Raw genomic sequence first — 20,000 nt, forward strand, 5'->3', positions numbered from 1 at the left:
TGAAATAGTAAAGGAAGGATATAGGTAGATTCACTTGGTAAGTCCAGAATTGAGGGGGGAAAAAAACCCAAAGAAATGAAAAAGAGATTGAAGAGGTTGTTAAGGTGTTGGAATATTGATATACGATAAGACTGGATGATATGATAACACGCACATATGCACTTGTTCGACAGTTCATGGAATGATTCGAATCACTAATTATTTGAGAGTTATTGTATTCATTCGACAGTCGATGGAATTGTTCGATACTTTTGCACAATTATTTGACACAGTATTCGACAGTCGATGGAATTATTTGATACTTTTGCATAATTATTTGACACAGTATTCGACAGTCGATGGAATTATTCGATACTTTTGCACAATTATTTGACACAGTATTCGACAGTCGATGGAATTATTCGATACTCTTGCACAATTATTTGACACAGTATTCGACAGTCAATGGAATTACTCGATACTCTTGCACAATTATTTGACACAGTATTCGACAGTCGATGGAATTATTCGATACTCTTGCACAGTTATTTGACACAGTATTCGACAGTTGATGGAATTATTCGATACTCTTGCACAATTATTTGACACAGTATCCGACAGTCGATGGAATTATTCGATACTCTTGCACAATTATTTGACAGTATTCGACAGTCGATGGAATTATTCGATACTCTTGCACAATTATTTGACACAGTATTCGACGTCGAAGGATAGATTCGAAGGTTGACAGAATTATTTGACGGACGATAACTGGTTCAGATCATAGGTCAATCGTTCTGTCGTGCTCAAAGGGTCGTACCCGTACTAGGTCGTACTAGGAGGGTCAAACCGTTATGCTTAAAGAGTCGTGGCGTCGAATTCAAGGGTCGTACCATCATGCTTGCGTGGTCGTACCGTTGTGGTCGAGAGGTTAAGGTGGTGGGGGGGGGGGTGACCTTGAGCAGGGGAAAGACGACCCCATGCCTCACACACGTGTCTGAAGCAAGGTTGTTAAAGGGACGGGGCAGATTGATGGGCCCCCTGGATAGCTAGGTGGTATCTTACACCCTTTCTGGATAGCCCAAATGGATATCCCTTTCCCCTTGCTAGGATAGCCCAAATGGATATCCTACACCCTTTCTAGGTTGCCAAGTGGATATTTCCCCAAACCCTTTCTGGGGTAGCCAAGGGGGATATCCTTTCACCTTTAGGATAGCTAGGTGGATATCTTACACCTTGCTAGGATAGCCAAGTGGATATCCTACACCTTGCTAGGATAGCCAAGTGGATATCCTACACCTTGCTAGGATAGCCAAGTGGATATCCTACACCTTGCTAGGATAGCCAAGTGGATATCCTACACCTTGCTAGGATAGCCAAGTGGATATCCTACACCTTGCTAGGATAGCCAGGTGGATATCTTACACCTTGCTAGGATAGCCAAGTGGATATCTTACACCTTGCTAGGATAGCCAAGTGGATATCCTACACCTTGCTAGGATAGCCAGGTGGATATCTTACACCTTGCTAGGATAGCCAGGTGGATATCTTACACCTTGCTAGGATAGCCAAGTGGATATCCTACACCTTGCTAGGATAGCCAAGTGGATATCCTACACCTTGCTAGGATAGCCAGGTGGATATCTTACACCTTGCTAGGATAGCCAGGTGGATATCTTACACCTTGCTAGGATAGCCAAGTGGATATCCTACACCTTGCTAGGATAGCCAGGTGGATATCTTACACCTTGCTAGGATAGCCAGGTGGATATCTTACACCTTGCTAGGATAGCCAGGTGGATATCTTACACCTTGCTAGGATAGCCAGGTGGATATCTTACACCTTGCTAGGATAGCCAGGTGGATATCTTACACCTTGCTAGGATAGCCAGGTGGATATCTTACACCTTGCTAGGATAGCCAGGTGGATATCTTACACCTTGCTAGGATAGCCAGGTGGATATCTTACACCTTGCTAGGATAGCCAGGTGGATATCTTACACCTTGCTAGGATAGCCAGGTGGATATCTTACACCTTGCTAGGATAGCCAGGTGGATATCTTACACCTTGCTAGGATAGCCAGGTGGATATCTTACACCTTGCTAGGATAGCCAAGTGGATATCCTACACCTTGCTAGGATAGCCAGGTGGATATCTTACACCTTGCTAGGATAGCCAGGTGGATATCTTACACCTTGCTAGGATAGCCAAGTGGATATCCTACACCTTGCTAGGATAGCCAGGTGGATATCTTACACCTTGCTAGGATAGCCAAGTGGATATCCTACACCTTGCTAGGATAGCCAGGTGGATATCTTACACCTTGCTAGGATAGCCAGGTGGATATCTTACACCTTGCTAGGATAGCCAGGTGGATATCTTACACCTTGCTAGGATAGCCAGGTGGATATCTTACACCTTGCTAGGATAGCCAGGTGGATATCTTACACCTTGCTAGGATAGCCAGGTGGATATCTTACACCTTGCTAGGATAGCCAGGTGGATATCTTACACCTTGCTAGGATAGCCAGGTGGATATCTTACACCTTGCTAGGATAGCCAAGTGGATATCCTACACCTTGCTAGGATAGCCAGGTGGATATCTTACACCTTGCTAGGATAGCCAGGTGGATATCTTACACCTTGCTAGGATAGCCAGGTGGATATCTTACACCTTGCTAGGATAGCCAAGTGGATATCCTACACCTTGCTAGGATAGCCAGGTGGATATCTTACACCTTGCTAGGATAGCCAGGTGGATATCTTACACCTTGCTAGGATAGCCAGGTGGATATCTTACACCTTGCTAGGATAGCCAGGTGGATATCTTACACCTTGCTAGGATAGCCAGGTGGATATCTTACACCTTGCTAGGATAGCCAGGTGGATATCTTACACCTTGCTAGGATAGCCAGGTGGATATCTTACACCTTGCTAGGATAGCCAGGTGGATATCTTACACCTTGCTAGGATAGCCAAGTGGATATCCTACACCTTGCTAGGATAGCCAGGTGGATATCTTACACCTTGCTAGGATAGCCAGGTGGATATCTTACACCTTGCTAGGATAGCCAAGTGGATATCCTACACCTTGCTAGGATAGCCAAGTGGATATCCTACACCTTGCTAGGATAGCCAAGTGGATATCCTACACCTTGCTAGGATAGCCAGGTGGATATCTTACACCTTGCTAGGATAGCCAAGTGGATATCTTACACCTTGCTAGGATAGCCAGGTGGATATCTTTCAGCCTGCTAGGAGAGCCGAATGGAGGGTGTGTGTGTGTGTGTGATGTTGTGAAGATGGTAACTGGTGAATAAGGGAGGGGAGGAGAGGAGAGGAGGAGGAGGAGGAGGAGGAGGAGGAGGAGGAGGAGGAGGAGGAGGAGGAGGAGGAGGAGGAGGAGGAGGAGGAGGAGGAGGAGGAGATTAGTTGACAGTAGCTGGGTTGACAGTAGACGGAGACGAAGATAAGACGATGGTTAAGAGGAAGTTAAATAGGGGGATCACACCTGGCGTGACGGTGATGGAAATTCCAGGCTAGATGGAGCGGAGACCATAGATGGCAGAAGATCTTGGGTGTGTATATGTATATAGATGGAGGATGTAGAAGTACCAGGAGGAGAAGGATGTGATCCATGGGGGTTGAGGAAGACTCGTGGGTTGTGAGGGGATGAGCAAGGTGGAGCAATATCGTTCAGCAGGAGGAGGACCAGTGTGTGTGTGTGTGTGTGTGTGTGTGTGTGTGTGTGTGTGTGTGTGTGTCCGGGGGTGACGAGACAGCCCCGGGTACAGAGGCCATTCACTCCTGGCCATCCAATCCCCGGAACCCACCCTCCCACCCAGCTCCTCCCCCATCTGTAACCTCCTCCTCCTCCACCACCAACCATCCCCCTCACCCCCATCTCTCTCTCTCTCTCTCTCTCTCTCTCTCTCTCTCTCTCTCTCTCTCTCTCTCTCTCTCTCTCTCTCTCTCTCTGCCCTGCCTCAGGTCCAAGTCCACCCGCCTACCCACTCGGGGCTCCACCTTCCCACCCCACCTGGCCCACCCTTCCCACCGCCTCCACCCACGTCACTCACCCACCCACCCCTGTGCACCGTGGGAGGAAAAAAAAAATTGTTGCTTTATAGCTCTTGATATGTTTATTGCTTTGCCGAACAGTTAGCTGTTGGGACAGGAAGATAGCTGTTGGGAGAGCAATATCAACTTAGGGTACAGCTGTAGTACCATATAGATGGTACAGTTTTGGTACCCCTCAAGACGGTACAGCTGCTGTATCCTATTACTGGCAAATAGCTGTTGATACAGCTGTAGTTAGCTGAGGTTGCCATGGTCGACTTGGAAAAAGATATAGCTGGCTTTCCTCAGTAGCTTAGGTGGTCGTATTTTGTGATGATCACTTTAGCTTCAGGAGAAAGCTATGATGATAGCTGGAGGGAAGCTTTCATTAGTGAAGTTGTTATTGGTCAAGAAGTTGTTGGTAGAAGGAGAAGTGGTACTGGATGGCAGACTACAGGAGGCCTGATTGGCCCACAACTGGGTTGTCTGGAAACACACACACACACACACACACACACACACACACACACACACCAAAAGAACAGGGTTTTCACTTGACGAGAAAATGTAATTCTGCTCAGCATTTTTTTTAAGGGTATCACCGACTCCCCGCTGCTGCACATTAGCCTTCTAGTGTCCCCGTTAACGCCGTCGTTTATACAGCTTATTTCTGGCGTTTTTTTCTCATAGTATACCTGAATTTATAAAAATTTTTGTCTAAACGACTTTGGAAGGTATTTATAGTCTACGAATTCATTATGTCTGACGGTAACTTAGTGCTCTACATACCTATAGGGAAAAAAATGCTTTTTCCCACGTCCGTACTACATCTTTTAGTTTTGAGTTTTATTCCATTTGTCCTGGTAACCGTATTTTCTTGTACTTCGGAAAGATGTTCTTTATTCATTTTATCAAACTTGTTTAGAATTTTGAACGCTTGGATTAAGTCGCCGCGAAGTCTTGCGTTTTTTTTTTAAGGGAGAAGAGATCCAATCGTTTTAGCGTCTCTTCGTATGCCAGATTTCTAAGAGATGGGATCAATTTTGTCGCGCGTCTTTGTACTTGTTCTAATTCTTCTTCCTCGTCTTATTTTTTCTTTTTTTTTTTATATAGTTTGGGGACCGAAACTGGACTGCATATCCAAGATGTGGTCTTACTGGAGAAGTATGAAGTGTGAGCATTATTGCTGGCGTCTTGTAACCTATGTTCCTGGCGCTGAAGTCTTAACATTTTGATTGCCTTTTTTGACTTGCTGTTTGACACTGTTTAGTGTATTTCATATTGTTGCTAATGACAACTCCAAGGTCCTTTTCTTCACTTCATTTAGTTTGAGATTTTCCAAATACTTTGTAGTCGTAAGGGTTATTATTGTCTCCAGTATGCCTAACTTTACACATGTCTACATTAAACTTCATTTGCCATCTGTCTGACCCCTCTGCTAGTAAGTTAAGATCTCTTTAATTAATTTTGCAGTCCCGCCTGTTTACAGCTGTGCCTCCTGGTTAAATATCGCCAGCAGATTTTGAGATCTTAGATATGAGACTAAGTTCTAGGTCATTAATATATATTGGGGAAAAGAATTGGGCCTAGGACCGACCCCTGTGGGACACCACTCGTTACGTCTTAGCCAATCCGAGGCTTCGCTGCTTTCTTCAGTTAAGCCAGTCTCTGATCCATGTACAGACTTCGAGTGTATGTTAAAGTCTCATGTGACGTATTTTATCGAAAACCTTTTTTTTTTTATGGAAAACTAAATATACTCCATCTGACGGTAATATTTTTCTTCCCAATTCTTGATAAATAGCATTAGAAAAAATTCCAGCGAATTCGTCAGGCTGGATCTTCCATTGCGGCAACCGTGTTGGTTGTGCGATATAATTCTGTGTTACTATGGCTGATAGACTGCTCCTGTTGACGATGGCCAGCTATTGTTACTGATAGACAGCTATTGTTGTAGATGGCTAGCTATTGTTGTAGATGGCTAGCTATTGTTGTAGATGGCTAGCTATTGTTGTAGATGGCTAGCTATTGTTGTAGATGGCTAGCTATTGTTCCTGATAGCCAGCTATGTGGTTGTTGGTGAGTGGCCACCTCTTATTGTTATCAAAAATGTCATGTTCATTGACGACAATAGACAGTGTCAAGTAAGGAAGGTGATTTTGGTGAGTTGACGGTAGTTGTGGTTGTGAGACGGGTGTTGTTGGTGATGGAGAGAGAGAGAGAGAGAGAGAGAGAGAGAGAGAGAGAGAGAGAGAGAGAGAGAGAGAGAGAGAGAGAGAGAACTTGTTTGCCGATGATGGCGTGGTGGTGGTGGTGGTGAAACACGAACTGTCGTTTACCATTCCCTTGGCGCCAGACACCGCTGTCTTCGTTGCTAGGCTCTTTGTCGTGGGAAAGAGCCACCAACACTACACTCTGAGCCTCGCGTTACTTCTGCATGTTTACCAAATGGCGTCCTTAGCTACGTCTCTTCGTTGTATATCAACTAACTGTTATATTTCTCTCTTGTGTCTCTCCCCTGATGGTGTGATTATTACACGAAAGTGCACTTGGGAACTTATCGGGTTTCATTTTCCCCGTGGACTTATAGGAATATATATATATATATATATATATATATATATATATATATATATATATATATATATATATATATATTTGTTTGGATTTAGGTGGCTGGGTGTAGCCTGGGCAGGGGAGAGGAGGTAAGGAAGGGGGGGGTCATAGGTTGAGGGTGGGGTTTCCTTTCTTACTTGTTTACGACCAATGTCTGGCGTTAAGGCTGTATATGTCAAATGATTATGTGTTTACCGTGTCGAGGTGGTGGAAGGGGTTTTACCCAAAAGCTGAACACGGCGTCTCTGGACTGGGTTAGTGGTGAGGAAGGTAGTGGCTGAGGAGGGGCCCCGTGCTGTCTACGTTAGTGGCACGGGGAAGTGAATGTCTAAGTGTGTGTGTGTGTGTGTGTTCGGGCGGGGGGAGAGTTGTGGGCAAAGGGTTGGGTTTAGGGATAACCTCTGTCGTAAGTGCTTTTTCAGACTGCTTGTGGTGGTGGTGCGTGCCTGCGTGGCGTTGTGAGTATTCGAACTGGCCTCCTGGATCACTGTGATAACGACCCTCTACGATCGTTCTGGGGGGTGTGGGTGTGGGTGAAGGCCTGGTCTGGCCTTGGCCGAAAGAACGGGTCGTCAGACCTAACGGTCGTGCGCCGTCGTGCTGCGTAGGAGTCGCACCGTCGTGATCAAGTGTCGCACAGGTCGTGCCTCTAGGGTCGTACCGTCGTGCTCCAGGGTCGTAACATCTTCGTGCTCTAGGGTCGTACCGTCGTGCTCTAGGGTCGTACCTTCGTGCTCTAGGGTCGTGCCGTCGTGCTCTAGGGTTGTACCTTCGTGCTCTAGGGTCGTACCTTCGTGCAGTAGGGTCGTACCGTCGTGCTCTAGGGTCGTACCTTCGTGCAGTAGGGTCGTACCGTCTTGTTCTATGGTCGTACCTTCGTGCTCTAGGGTCTTACCGTCGTGCTCTAGGGCCGTACCTTCGTGCTCCAGGGTCTTACCGTCGTGCTCCAGGGTCGTACCTTCGTGCTCCAGGGTCTTACCGTCGTGCTCCAGGGTCGTACCTTCGTGATCTAGGGTCGTACCTTCGTGCTCCAAGGTCCTACCGTCGTGCCCAGAAGAGATTAGTACTGTAGACCGTATTAATCATCATAGGAAACGAGGAACAGTCTATTTACACCATAGGATTACCCCATGTCACTCCCTCTCCAATCAAAGACAACTTGTTCACTTCGTTAACTGTTAACAGATGAAGTTGAATTAACCGATAAAGTGAACAGTGTGACCCCAATCTTATAGATCACACACACACACACACACACACACACACATACACACACACACACACACACACACACTGTATATAGGAGTGGGGTGTCTTCATTTGCATATCGCCAGCGAGAAGTGACGAAAATCTGTGAAAATGAACACAATTTAACATGGGGGAAGTGAGGGGCGGTTTAGTATCAAAGGGCTTCTTCGTAAATGTTAAAATTCCTGATACACGAAGTAAATTTAACGTAGATTTTTAACACGGTGTTCTGTTGAACATGTTCATGGCGTAGTTCAGTGATAGAGGATCGTAACATAGGACTTAAAAGCAGATGTTCGTAACATAGGACGTAATTAAGAGAGTCGTAGCATAGGACTTAATAACCAAAGATTCGTAACATAGGACGTAATTAACAAGAGGTCGTAACATAGGACTTGAAAGCAGAAGGTCGCAACATAGGACGTAATTAACAGAGGTTCTTAACATAGGACTTAATAACCAAAGATTCGTAACATAGGACGTAATACCGAAGGTTCGTAACATGGGACTTGATAACCAAACGTTCGTGTTATAGCTCTTATAACCAAAGGTTTTTAACATAGGACCTAAAAGCCAATGGTTCGTAGCATTCTTTGTCCATGTAATGTAATACTTGATTGTAAAAGGTTCGTAACATAGGACTTCATAAACACAGGTTCATAACACAAGATTTGACAACCAAAGATTCATAACATAGGACTTAAAGCCAAATGATAGTGACACAGGACTTAATAACCAAAGATTCATAACATAGGACTTAAAGCCAAATGTTAGTGACACAGGACTTAATAACCAAAGGTTCATAACATAGGACTTAATAACCAAAGGTTCATAACATAGGACTTATAAACGTACAGTTCATTCGCAACATAGGAATTTGAAATAAGGATAAAAGCAGCAGAAACATAACATAGGACGTACAATCGACACTGGCTCATGACATAGGCCATAACATAGGCTCCTAACACAGGACTTTCATAACCTAGGACGTATAATCGACACTAGTTCATAACGTAGGCCACACTTAACATAAACTCTTAACACAGGAATTTCTTAACCTAGGATGTACAGTCGACACTAATTCCTAACATAGGCCATACTTAACATAGGCTCCTAACACTGGACTTTCCTTACCTAGGACGTACGAAACCGACATAGTTCATAACATAGGCCATACTTAACATAGGCTCCTAACACAGGACTTTCCTTACCTAGGACGTACAAAACGACATAGTTCATAACATAGGCCATACTTAACATAGGCTCCTAAACCGTATTGACTCACTTCTTTTTTAACCTAGGACGTACCTGCCGTGCTGAGGGTGAGTGTTAGGGCCAGGATGGCCAAGGAGAGTCTACGTCCTTTGGCCTGCATCGCTGCCATGGCTCCAGCAAGACTCACACGTAGACACACAGACACACACACACACACACACACACGTGGTCCAGGCGACTGCCCCTACAGGCACTGTGTGTTGCGCGCCCCCTCACACCGTCGTCTCCATTGTCTTCAGAGAGGGGAGGGGGTGAGCGGCTTGTATGTCACTGTATAACTGTATTATGAACTGTATAACTGTATAGTAGATGTATTATTTATATATATTTTTCCCCTGTAGGATCAGTTATTGAAAGTGGGTTCCACACACCCCGTTTTTTTTTTCTTATGCACTGAGGTCTCTCTCTCTTTCGCAGTGGTGAGGGAGTGGGGTGCCCTCTCCAGTGGTTGGGTGTGCGTGTGTATGTGTGCGGCGTGTGAGAGGGCTTGGGGGTCGAGGGATGAGGGCTGCGTCCAGCGCGCGCAAGGCTCCCACAACGACTGAAGGAGCGCGCGGGTCGCATGGAGGTACGGAGGAGGGAGGAGGAGGAGGAGGAGGTGGTGGTGGAGGAGGAGGAGGAGGAGGAGGAGGAGGTGGAGGAGGAGGAGGAGGAGGAGGAGGACCACCACACACACACCCCCCCATCTCGTCCCTCCCTCCCCCGGGGGGAGGATGGCCACGGTACGACCCCGGGCGACCGCGGTCAGCCAGGACCAGCCCCGTGCTAGCCATGGGTTGTATGTAGTAGTGGTAGTAGCAGTAGTCGTGATGGTGGTTGTAGTGGTAGTAGTAGTAATAGTAGTAGTAGTAGTAGTAGTAGTAGGTTGTTAGCCATGATGATAGTGGTGATGCCGTGATGATAGTGAAGATGATGATGGTGTTGTGTGGTAGTGGCATACAGCAAGGTGATGGTGTGGTAGTGGCATACAACAAGGTGATGGTGTGGTAGTGGCATACAACGAGGTGATGGTGTGGTAGTGGCATACAGCAAGGTGATGGTGTGGTAGTGGCATACAGCAAGGTGATGGTGTGGTAGTGGCATACAGCAAGGTGATGGTGTGGTAGTGGCATACAGCAAGGTGATGGTGTGGTAGTGGCATACAGCAAGGTGATGGTGTGGTAGTGGCATACAGCAAGGTGATGGTGTGGTAGTGGCATACAACAAGGTGATGGTGTGGTAGTGGCATACAACGAGGTGATGGTGTGGTAGTGGCATACAGCAAGGTGATGGTGTGGTAGTGGCATACAGCAAGGTGATGGTGTGGTAGTGGCATACAGCAAGGTGATGGTGTGGTAGTGGCATACAGCAAGGTGATGGTGTGGTAGTGGCATACAGCAAGGTGATGGTGTGGTAGTGGCATACAACAAGGTGATGGTGATAAGAGATTGTGGTGGTGATGGAAATTGTGGTTGTGATGGTGATTGGTGGTGATGATGGTGAATGGTGGTGGTGATGGTGAGTGGTTGGTGATGGTGATTAGTGACTGGTGATGGTGATTATCGTGTTGCTGCCTGGAACGTAGCTCATGGTATTGCTGGTAGAAAGACTCTCGTGTATCTCACATATTTACGAGCATTTATGACGAAATTTTTACCATGTAAGGGCCTATCGCGTAGCGTTCACCGCAGGAACACCTGGAGTTGCGCGTAACGCCGTAACTCATGTGCGTTACGTGCCGTCATGTGTTACGTGTGGGGTGGGGAGAGAGAGAGAGAGAGAGAGAGAGAGAGAGAGAGAGAGAGAGAGAGAGAGAGAGAGAGAGAGAGAGAGAGAGAGAGAGAATAATTATGTGTGTGTGTGTGTGTGTGTGTGTGTGTGTGTGTGTGTGTGTGTGTGTGTGTGTGTGTGTTATCGGGCTCGGTCAGCTAGACGTTACACCAATGGGCGCGAAGAGTCACCTTTTGGCGACGGTGTGTCATCTGGGTGAACCGTATCGTCAAAGAACTTATCACTGCAGAAGAGGAGTCCACATATCCCTGCTGCGGGCAGTAGTGCAACTCTGGGCTGAAGGAGCCTTTGGAAAGCCCCTCCCTGGCTAACACTCTGGGTGTGTGCTATATCATGTGTAGCGGGGTGGCGACTGGAATGGATGAAGGCAGCAAGTATGAATATGTACATATGTATATATGTATGTCTGTGTATGTATATGTATGTGTACGTTGAAATGTATAGGTATGTATTTGTGCGTGTGTGGGCGTTTATGTATATATACATGTGTATGTGGGTGGGTTGGGCCATTCTTTCGTTTGTTTCCTTGCGCTACCTCGCTAACGCGGAAAACGGCGATTAAGTATAATAGATAAATAAGTAAATATATATATATATATATATATATATATATATATATATATATATATATATATACTTCCCATGTATTCCCTGCGTGTCGTAGAAGGCGACTAAAAGGGGAGGGAGCGGGGCGCTGGAAATCCTCCCCTCTTGTTTTTGTTTTTTTCTTCCAAAAGAAGGAACAGAGAAGGGAGCCAGATGAGGATATTCCCTCAAAGGCCCAGTCCTCTGTTCTTAACGCTACCTCGCTAACGCGGGAAATGGCGAATAGTATGAAAGAAAAGAAAAAGAAAGATATATATATATATATATATATATATATATATATATATATATATATATATATATATATATATATATATATATATTCCTATGAGTCCACGGGGAAAATGAAACACGATAAGTTCCCAAGTGCACTTTCGTGTAATAATCACATCATCAGGGGAGACACAAGAGAGAAATATAACAGTCAGTTAATATACATCGAAGAGACGAAGTGGCCAGAGAGCTTTTACGGCCCGTATTAATGTGGTAGAGGAAATGAATAATTGGGAACGGCTGAAATCAATGACGTTGTACTCCCTGAAGCCCAGAGACTGGAGAGGTATATCATCATGTGTTCCTGAGAAACACCCTAGAAGCCATGGTCCCCATCTTGCGTCTGAGAATAAGTTCCTTCTGGCACGACAGACACGAAGAGAGTGTCACAGATTAAGAATCAAGGCTAGAGAGAGAGAGAGAGAGAGAGAGAGAGAGAGAGAGAGAGAGAGAGAGAGAGAGAGAGCCAACCAACCTCAAACACCCAGGGTTGGTGAATCTTCCAACGCTGTCGCCCTGCCATCGCCAGAAACGCCACGGTGATGGGCGGCGAAGACGTCTATCAAAAGCGCCCCTGGATGGACGAGTGTTTACAGAGCGCACCTGGAGCTGCCACGCTTGGGGGGTGACTTGCGTGGTGGCCTTTGGCTCCCAACACCTGTTTTGACCAACAACCCAGACCCAGCAGCTTGGGGGAGGCCTGGGACGTGGGAGGGAGAAGACTCCCGAAGAGCTACGCCTTGGAGCCGCTACGGTGATGGGAGATCCCTCTTAAAGAATATGTCATGCCTCATTGTTGCTATAGATGTGCATGACTCCCCTCGTACGCCCTCATGGCGCGCTGGGCCGTGAGGGGGAAACGCGTGTGGCGGAGTCTGTTCGTTTTTTGTTGCGTGAGACGGACCAAACAGGTTGTCGGGAGTTCCCTCCCTGAGTGCGTCTGCGATGAGTTTCCCGGTGGGCGTGGCCGGAGCTGGTGTACCGCTAACGGAACGGTTCTCTCTGTAGGAGGAGCAGTACTCCACGGGCGCGCACACACACACGCACGAACCACACGCTCTCCGTCCGTCCCTCACCGAGGTGTCGTCCTGCAGGCTGACGGTACGACGGGCGAGGAGGTACGATACTTGAGCACGACGGTGCGACTCAGTATGGCGGTACTAAGGACGGCTGTACGACTCGGTACGGCGGTACGATCCTTGAGCGAGCACGACTGTACGACACAGTACGGCGGAACGATCCTTGAGTACGACGGTGCGACTCTGAAGCACGACGGTACATACGACCCTTAAGCACGACTGTACGATCTTTGAGCACAACTGTACGACGGTACATTTCCAGCGCTACGGTACGACCCCCGAGCACGACGGTACGATATTTTTTGGGGGGGTTGCGACGGTTCACCACACCAGCACGACGGTACGATGTTTTTTTTTTTGGGTTGCGACGGTTCACCACACCAACACGACGGTACGACTCTCGGGTATGGTCGTGATGCCGCTGACCTGACCCCCACAAGGGTCGTATTGTCGTTCTTGATTTCTTTTGTCGAGCTATAGGGTCGTAACGACTTTCTCAGTGGTTTTACCGTTGTACTAGAGGGTCGTAACGACGGTGCTAGAGGGTCGTAACGACGGTGCTAGAGGGTCGTAACAACGTTGTTAGAGGGTCGTAACGACGGTGCTAGAGGGTCGTAACAACGATGCTAAAGGGTCGTATCAACGTTACTTAGAGGGTCGTAAAAACATTGCTAAAGGGTCGTAACAACGTTACTTAGAGGGTCGTAAAAACGTTTTTAAGAGGGTCGTAACAACTTTGCTAGCGGGTCGTAACAACGTTTTTCTTCAGCATGCAATACATAAAGACGTTTTTCCATTTGGTGTATCGTGAATGTGTGTGTGTGTGTGTGTGTGTGTGTGTGTGTGTGTGTGTGTGTGTGTGTGTGTGTGTGTGTGTGTGTGTGTGTGTGTTACCCTTTGAACGAGCGATCTTTTAGAAGTATAAATATTGTTGTCTGTAGTTATGATACCTGTGATCATTCTACTTGATTGCATAACTTTTCACAATGTTTCGTGACCATTCTACGTGGTTGCATGACTTTTCACAATGTTTCGTTCTCTGCCCGACCATACGAACTGTCGTCATCATAATCATCATCCCAATTACTCATTTAATGGATCAGTCGCCGGAGCCATCGTGTGCACCGATCCTTAATGATCCAACCGGTCGTTAGATGTGTTATCGCCTCATCACGCCGCCCCCCCAAGCCATGCACGGCGAACATGACAGTGCTGTGAGGGCGTTGCATGACAGCGCTATAGCTGCATGCTTGGCTACGTTCCTGTGTCTAATCTCCTTGTTTCGAGGAACTACATCGTCATGCCCTTTGAGCATGCGCTTGTCTCCTGGCGATGCCTTGGGTGATTATGATTGTTAAACGTCTTCTCTTTTCCATCCATTAAGTTAACAGCACGTCAGGTCTAATCGCCTTCCCGTACCAGCTTGTACGTAATTCACAGGGAATGATCATTGTGTAGGTAAGAGATTTCCTCAATGGGTCTTGATTTTCGTCTTTCTGTATTTCATTTTCGACAAGCTTTTGTCGTAGGTTTTAAAAGTCTTAAAGTTTTTGTCCAAGTGAACAGGTAAAATTTTTTCCCCCGTGTCTAAACAGCGTGGATTAATTGTTGGTTTGGGCTCTGATGTGGGAGGTGTGTGGGTGACTGGTATACTCCATATGATGCTGTCTTGGTATATACCATCTGCTGTGGCAATCGTATACTTCAAGGGAGTTTACCTTTCGTGTGTTGGGATGGAGAAGGTTTACTTGGGAGATCTTGTGGACTTTACCTAGGGCCTTGGTGTCATGAGATGTGGTCTTGTAATGGTCTGCATGAGACATTGGTCTGGTTGGTGTTGTATTGTGGACCATGTAGGTCAGTGGTCTGGTGATTTTCTGTATGAGACGTGGTCTTGTAATGGTCTGCATGAGACATTGGTCTGGTTGGTGTGGTATTAAGGTCCGTAAAGATCAGTGGTCTGGTGATGGTCTCTGTGAGACGTGGTCTGGTGATGGTCTACATGAGACATGGTCTGGTTGGTGTGGTATTGTGGACCGTGTAGGTCAGTGGTCTGGTGATTTTCTGTATGAGACGTGGTCTTGTAATGGTCTGCATGAGACATTGGTCTGGTTGGTGTGGTACTATGGTCCGTAAAGATCAGTGGTCTGGTGATGGTCTCTGTGACAGGTGGTCTGGTGATGGTCTGCCTGAGACATGGTCTGGTTGGTGTGGTATTGTGGACTGTGTAGGTCAGTGGTCTGGTGATTTTCTGTATGAGACGTGGTCTTGTAATGGTCTGCATGAGACATTGGTCTGGTTGGTGTGGTACTATGGTCCGTAAAGATCAGTGGTCTGGTGATGGTCTTTACGAGATGTGGTCTGGTGATGGTCTGCATGAGACCTGGTCTGGTATAATAGTACTGTGGTCTCAATACCTTTTGCTCCCATGTGTTTCCTTGTCCCTATTTTCACTATTATATTTCGTAATTAGCTTCTCTATCGTCCCTTATTATTCCTGTCTTCCACTTATTTCCCCCTTTCTTCCACGTTCCACACGTTCATCAGTGATCCATCCCCTTCCGTGTTCCAATTCATTATCTCCAACATTACTGTGCCACCATCGCCAGCAATTGCCTTGACGCCTGTTGATCTCCCGACCATCTTCACCACTGCCTTCCCTCCCTCTTTAACCCCCTAGCAGGAGGAGGAGGAGCACCACCACCAGCACACACCACCACCCGTCTCTCCTCCTCCTCCTCCAGGAGTGGTCGTGCCAGGCAGGAGGGAGGGTCAGTGTTAAGGCCACCTGCAGGTTAATCCACCACCACCACCTCGTTACTCAGGACTGACTGCTTCTCGTATCACGGGTTTTGTCTCCTTGCGTTCTTCCTCCTCCGTCAGGCAGAGGAAGGTCACATCATCTGCTCATGGTCATTTACTTGTTAGCCGTTCGCGTCAGTAGTTCGCTCGTATGACTGCGATCGAAAAGTCATTTGATGGTTCATTTCGCTCGTGTTTCAAGATGGGGAGGGAGGGATGGGGGGCGACGCCGTGGATTGAAAGACGGTGGGTTTACGAACTAGGACTGTGAGGAAGGCTACTGAAAGCATCCCTGAAGGAGGACGGGTTTTGCCACTGGTTCCCACAGCCCGGGCTTGAGAGAGAGAGAGAGAGAGAGAGAGAGAGAGAGAGAGAGAGAGAGAGAGAGAGAGAGAGAGAGAGAGAGAGAGAGATGCCTCATAAACCTCCTCCTTAGAGTTCGTGTCTAGGTCACCCCCCCGTTGACCCATGTTGACCCATGACCCTCTCTATAACCTCTCCATTGACTCTGACGTTTATGAAGATGACGATGATTGGCATCGAATTGGCATCATTTTAAACTCTCACCTGTTAAATCTGAAGGTTTTGGTTAGGCGTATATTCTCTTCTGAAATAACTCCCCCACTGTTTTCAGAAAGACTATGTTCATACATACACTACTTAACATAAAGATACGATGCTCCATTTTCTCGACCATAAGAGTCATAAACACCCACTTCTCTCTCTTAGTGATGGTAGGTCTAACTTGCCTATTTTGTACAGACGAAGCAAGAGAGAGAAAGTGTTGTTGGTTCCATCTGGTTACATTGCGTACCACCTGTCATCAGGGGAACCATCTGAACCCTCGGGAGTCATATTGGTCCTAAGCAGAGCGGGACGACCTTTGAAGACATTGGAACGACCTTTGAACTCTACGGTTGACGGCCCTTGGGTCATGATGGTCTGACCTGACCCTTAGTGATCTACGCCGATTAACGCATGAGTCATGTCGTCGTGCTGTTGGGTCGTGTCGCTGTGTTCTAGAGTCGTCGTCTTCTTGGGTCGTGTCGCTGTGCTCTAGAGTCGTCGTCTTCTTGGGTCGTGTCGCTGTGCTCTAGAGTCGCAGTACCGTCGGTCGTTCTCAGGTGGACGACAACCCCGAGCAATAACAGTTTCAAACGACCTTTAAACACTACGGGACGGCCTTTTAGGGCACGGTGTTGTAAGGGTCGTTGACGTTGTGTTCGAGGGGTCGTACCGTCGGTCGTTCTCAGGAGGACGACAACCTCATCAGTAACAGTTTAAAACGCGTCATGGTCACCCGGCAACCACTTTTCCCATGACCGTCACCCTGGATCACCTCGCCAGTTACTCTAACGCATCCCACCTCCACTCCCGCCTCGTCCACTGTCGCTGTATTGACGTCGTACGATCCTCAGGTATATGTTACGACTCCGAGCGTGTATCCAGGGAGAGATAACGAGAAAATAGACATGACATTCTTACCTACGAAGGGCCTTTCAGCTCCTAGAAAAATAAGATCCGAATAAGTCAACTGGTCTAGACGATCGAGAATTGAGTTTGTGCTCTCAGAGCTAGAGGCAGCTCCGAGGCACGTTCGTAGAATATTTTCAAATACTTGAAGGATTCTTCAACAACCTCGATATTGAACATTTCTTTGCGGTCAAGCCATTACTACCAACGAGAGGAAATGGACTATCTCTGCCAGAATACAGAAGGAAGTAAGCCGACAAATAACATAGCCAAATCACAAAAACGTTCAACAAATCACTATAAGGTTTTAAAATGCCAGATAACTGGAACTTTTTAAATGCAAAACATTCTCTAAAAAGAAGGTTGGAGATACACTTCAGACTACAGCCCTGTGAAACAGAGAAGCTCATCATACGGTGTTGTCAGGGCGAAACTGTAGATGCCACTGTTTTACAACTCCCACTAGGAGGTTCCCCCTCCTTCAGGACTTCTATCGGGACGAGAGAGTGGCTAGCACTGCTCCTCACCCTATCTGTACAATCACCTCCGTTACGAAACCCCCACAACCTTACGTATTGATCCAACATATACCATACATCCCATCCCCCGTCTTCGAATTGTCAGAACTCGTAGACAACAATTTATTTGAGATGATTTTTCACTAAGGTGGTTGTAAGAACCATCATCAGGTACACACACACACACACACACACACACACACACACACACACACACACACACACACACACACACACACACGTTCCTGAACCCAAAGGGTTTGATTGCGTAGAGTTTCCAGTTAAGATGAACATGACAAACATGAACTGTGAACCAGTTAATTCTGGGGTTATGACGACAGGCAATTTTTTTCTTTTCTTTCCCAGACTGTTGCCTTATTTAAACGTTCAACCACCATGTCATTGAAAGTGATCATCAAATCTTCATAGGTCAAGGGTGTGTGTGTGTGTAAACTCGTCTCCTCCCCCTCACCACCATTCTAATGGCCATCATGTCATTGTACTGCATAGATGGCTAGAGGCCTGGATCCTTTTGTACTAGGGTTGTCATCACATATATTTTTTTTCTAAAACGGCTTTACGACACTCCTTTTTTTTTTTTTATTATTTCTTTTACTACGTCGTACCGAACATATTTCAAGGTCCAGCATTCACGGGAGGGTAACCAGATGGCGTAATTGGTCTGCCTTTGTCTGTGGCACAGAAGCGAATGATAAGCGCTTGATTGAGGTAAGTACGAATGTGAGTGTTCGGGTGGGGGGTTCTGATGTGGTGGACGACGGAGCCGTGCGTAGGACGCGGCCAGAGGGGCAGATTCGAACGGGCGTGCTCATGGTCAGTGCGTCCTGTTGGAAGTGATTCCTTCGTTGTAGTGTTTAATCTCGTTGAGCACGACGGTACGACGCTTGAGCACGACGGTACGACCCTTGAGCACGACAGTAATGTCCTTGTGTACGACGTTACGACCCTTGAACACGGATGTGCGACCCTTGAGCGCTATGGTGCGACCTTTGAGCACTACGGTACGACCTTAGAGCACGACGGTACGACCCTTGAGCACGACAGTAATGTCCTTGTGCATGACGTTACGACCCTTGAACACGGATGTGCGACCCTTGAGCGCTATGGTACGACCTTTGAGCACGACTGTACGATCCTTGAGCGCGACTTTATGACTCTTCAGTACGACAATACGACTCTTGGGCATAAAGTCCTGGCCTATAGCCATACCTTAGGGTCGTACTACCATCCTCAAGGGTCGTAGCATCGTGTTTACGGGTCGCACCACCGACGTCAAGGGTCGTGTTTAAGGGTCGTACGACCGTCCTCAATGGTAATAGCGTCGTGTCTATGGGTCGTACCTCCGTCCTCAGGAGGGTCGTGGCGTCGTGTCGAAAGGTCGTACCACCGTCCTTAAGAGTCGTAGCGTCGTGTTCAAGGGTACCAGGATTCGCAAAGGAATGTCTTTGTCATCAGCAACCACTCAAACAAGGACATCTGCGGCTGGTTTTGCCGGGATGGCAATAATAATTGGCATGATTACCTCACTGCCACTTTTGGTCACCGCCGCTCATAACCTTATTACCGAGGGCTCCTAAACTCCAGCTGGCGTTCTGCCCTCCATGCCTGCCTGCTCGTCAGTCAGGAACTTGTAGAATGCCTTACTCTACTGGCGAAGGTCTGGTGGGTAATAGGCCTTACTCTCCTGCCTGACGAAGGTCTGGGGGAAGCTCAAGGCCTTACTCTCTTAACGGTTTGGTGGTTAAAGGCCTTCCTTTCCTAACGAAGGTAGGGGAAGTTCAAGGCATCACCCTCCTGACGAAGGTCTGGTGGTTAGAAGGCCCTACTCTCCTGACGAAGGTCTGGTGGGTAGAAGGCCTTACTCTCCTGACGAAGGTCTGGTGGGTAGAAGGCCTTACTCTCCTGACGAAGGTCTGGTGGGTAGAAGGCCTTACTCTCCTGACGAAGGTCCGTTGGGTAGAAGGCCTTATTCTCCTGACGAAGGTCTGGTGGGTAGAAGGCCTTACTCTCCTGACGAAGGCTGGGAATTAGAAGACCTTACTCTCCTGACAGGTCTGACTAGTTCAAGGCCTTACCCTTCTGACGAAGGTCTGGGAAGTTCAGGGTCTTACTCTCCTAACGGCCTGGTGGTTAAAAGGCCTTCCTCTCCTGACGAAGCTCAGTTGCCTCGATACGTTTGTATTTCCCTTGCGTTTGGAGCACACGGCCATTGTCTGACTTAATATGAATGTGTCGTGTATTTTTTCATCACATAATGAGTGAACTGACGTGGTAGTGAGT

At 47.2% G+C, this 20,000-nt stretch overlaps 2 protein-coding genes across 6 annotated transcripts in view; one reads left to right on the top strand and one right to left on the bottom strand.

The window, feature by feature from the left end:
• The window catches only part of LOC139749191 (uncharacterized), a 148,740-nt gene extending 139,011 nt beyond the window's left edge, over window positions 1-9,729 (bottom strand). For both annotated transcript variants that reach the window (XM_071662864.1, XM_071662863.1), the window contains exon 1: window positions 9,212-9,729. The gene's annotated coding sequence lies outside the window, so the exon portion shown is untranslated. The remainder of the gene's footprint in view (window positions 1-9,211) is intronic.
• LOC139749197 (DNA oxidative demethylase ALKBH2-like) overlaps window positions 1-20,000 on the top strand; it is a 620,232-nt gene that overhangs the window by 149,959 nt on the left and 450,273 nt on the right. The gene's annotated exons all lie outside the window — the stretch shown is intronic.

The sequence above is a fragment of the Panulirus ornatus genome, chromosome 6 (genome assembly GCF_036320965.1).
Source record: "Panulirus ornatus isolate Po-2019 chromosome 6, ASM3632096v1, whole genome shotgun sequence".
NCBI lineage: Eukaryota > Metazoa > Arthropoda > Malacostraca > Decapoda > Palinuridae > Panulirus > Panulirus ornatus.